At 38.2% G+C, this 3,041-nt stretch overlaps 1 long non-coding RNA gene across 1 annotated transcript; it reads right to left on the bottom strand.

Annotated features, from left to right (window-relative positions):
- Nucleotides 1-945: 945 nt before the first annotated feature.
- LOC106533344 (uncharacterized) lies at nt 946-2,666 on the bottom strand. Its single transcript, XR_001312225.1, has 2 exons — nt 2,531-2,666; nt 946-1,315 (listed from the first exon to the last, which is right to left on the bottom strand). It is a non-coding gene; the product is annotated as an uncharacterized LOC106533344 (long non-coding RNA).
- Between the last annotated feature and the right edge of the window lie 375 nt (nt 2,667-3,041).

A 3,041-nucleotide genomic window follows, 5' to 3' on the forward strand; every position in this document is an offset into this window, starting at 1 on the left:
TGTGTGTGTGTGTGTGTGTGTGTGTGTGTGTGTGCGTGCGTGTGCGCGTGTGTGTGTGCATCAAGATTGTCAAAGCATCACTCCTGTGTTTTAACCAATTTAATGTCTGGAAAGGTCCACTCAATGAATAGACTTTAGTCCAACAGAAAATCCAAAGTTTGATTTGAATATTGTTGGACACAAGCAGCATCTAAGCTAAACTATTTTTATTAGAGCCACATTTTGAACTTTGTATTTATTTTAGGTTTGGTGTAATACCCAAAGGTCACAGTGTACAGCATTATGTACAGCTTTAAAGGAGTCACAGTTAATCACCCAGTTTTTTGACCGTTRTTTTTGTCTTTGCTTTTTGATCAGTCATGTTCTGTTAACATTCTGCAACGCTCAGTATCACAAGTTGTTGGAGAGGASAACAAGCAAATAAATGCTCTTTAACTGTGATCAAGACAAGCGTTCATTCATTGGATCAAGGACAACAAGCGCGTCAACYAAGTGCCRGTCAGCAGCCCCTTAGTGGCTTAGGTTCATTTTTATTTTTTGGCAAGAACAAGTCACTATAATTGAGTCAAAAAACTGTGTTTTCCACCGTATTCAGCACACCTGCTGAGTTATTAGCTGACTCATTTTAAGCTGTACATAATGCTGTACACTGTGACCTTTGGGTATTACACCAAAATTAAAAATAAATACAAARTTCAAAATGTGGCTCTAATAATTTTCATAACCTAAAGTCAACATGTGCATGTGGTGAATGCTTTTGAAACCTACCAATATATTCACTGCAGGTGATCTGCATCACTTCTTGTGTTATGTAAAAACATAAATAAATCTAATATTTAATGTAATATCAGACAGATATGCTATTGCTGAGTGTATTTGGATTCTGTTCATCATAAAGATTTTTAGTATGTTTGTGCAAAAGAGACAAGAATTAAACATAAGCAGTTACATGACTGTCTGCTTTTTATTGTGGCTGGTGATTAAAAAAATAAAAACAAGGTCATACATTGTGTCTGTTTTGTAAAAACTCCAAAATAAAATTCTAACAGATCTGAAGCTACAAAAGTCAGCAGATCACATCTAAATCACTGCATTCTTTGACCTCTTCTGCTGGTTCTTCTTTCTTTGCTTGTCTTGGTTTGGGCGGCTGCAGCATCCAAACAGCAGAGCGAAGAGCACGAGAGACAGCGTTCCCAGCACGAACACGCCCATGACCACGAGACCGCCCAGTGCCCAYGGCTCCTGCTGCAGTCGCTGCAGGAACCAGTCCACCCACTGGTCACGTGAACTGGTGAGGCTCTGAGGCTCCACTACACTGCAGAGATAAGAGGAAGCTCAACTTCCACATATTCACCTGATAATGACAGTCTTGTTTTCAAAAAACACACATCAGATTAGATTACAAATATATTCATGAAATGAACTTTTAAAAGTCTCCATTGCAAATGTTGATAATGTGAATTTTTAAAGAAATGCATTTTGTCTATTCACGTTTTAAACTGCAGTCATTGTATGTTGAAAAGGGATTATAGTCACTTTGTGAGACTTTGAAAAGACTTCAGAACATGTCATGGGGATGACTATCAGCTACCACAACATTAAAATGTAGCCCAGTATCTATACAATTTATTAAGTTGGAGTAATTTTTCTGTTTGCTGTCAATCTGCGGCATCCATCTTGAACTGTGCTCCAAAAATCTACAAAGTAGTTGAAGAGATATTTTTCTAACAGACAGGCAGTGGTGACAAGTAATGTCAAGGTTTTAGGCAACAGTTTTGTGCAACGTGTTGTGAGGAAAATGTGATCAAAATTGGTAGCCAGAATAATTTTGCAGAAGTTGATTTTCTTTAAAAAATATTTATCCCTCTCAGACATAAAATTCTTTGATCAACAGATGATGAAAATCCTTTTTCCTGATTTCTGACATCATCACTTCCTGCATGAATAACGAGCCTCTTCAGTGCTGGACCCTGTTCTCAGTGGCCTTTTTCCTGTTGCAGTGTTTAATCTCATCCACAGCTTTGTCAGCTTCTATCAGCACTTCTTGRTTCGTCTCTCTCTGAACCTGTTTTGGTTCAAAATCAAGTATCCCACCCGGTCGAGGCTATCCCAGGATTCAATGAGCTGACAGCAAACTAAACACAGAAACAAAGACGATGGAGTTTGTATTTTTTTTTACCAAGTCAGCGTAGTTTGGAAATTCATCACGGACCAAAGTATTTGTTTTTAAATGTAAGTTTAGTAACTTATCTGATGAAATTCATGTTGCAATAAGAAGTTAAATAAAGTGCCACTACAAGTACTGAAACTGGAGCTAAACACAAATTATTAATGATGTTTTTTTATTCATTAATGTGTAACATTTTAACTGTGAAGTTATTCTTCCAGTGAAAAGACGTGTGAATACACGCATCAACACATATTATGTTTGGTATGAAACCATAGGGTAACAGWGTAGCACATGGTCACTCAGACTTATGTCAAGTGACGGCTAGACCGTCTCATTTCACAGCAGTTTCATGCAGCCTACCTGGACTGGAAAGAATGTGGACCAGGTGGTCCAGGTGGGCCACGTACTCATGATGATGCAGCCCGTCAACTGAGACACAGTCAAAGTCTCTTCTCTTTTCTAATATCTTAAATGTATCTAAACAATAATAGAACAGCCTGGTCCCATCCTGGTCCCACCCTGGGGACGACACCATTTGTTTCTGGTACAGACTGGGACACACTGATACAGACCTGCTGAATCTCTCTGAAACAAATGACTGCAGTTGATCACAAGGTGTAAAATACAAGACTGTGTCTGAAATTCATCATTTAGAAAGAAATCCTTCAGTGTAGTGTAAGAAATACAGTCATGGCCAAAAGTTTTGAGAATGACACAAATATTTTATTTTCACATGATCTGCTGCCCTCTGGTTTTCATGTGTGTATGTCAGATGTTTTCATCACATACAGAAATACAAAAGCTTTTATTGACAGTTAGAATGAGTTAATGCAGCTGTGTTGACCCCTCTTCTTCAGGACCTCTGCAGTTC

Source organism: Austrofundulus limnaeus, unplaced genomic scaffold, assembly GCF_001266775.1.
Source record: "Austrofundulus limnaeus strain Quisiro unplaced genomic scaffold, Austrofundulus_limnaeus-1.0 Scaffold926, whole genome shotgun sequence".
Taxonomy (NCBI): Eukaryota; Metazoa; Chordata; class Actinopteri; order Cyprinodontiformes; family Rivulidae; genus Austrofundulus; species Austrofundulus limnaeus.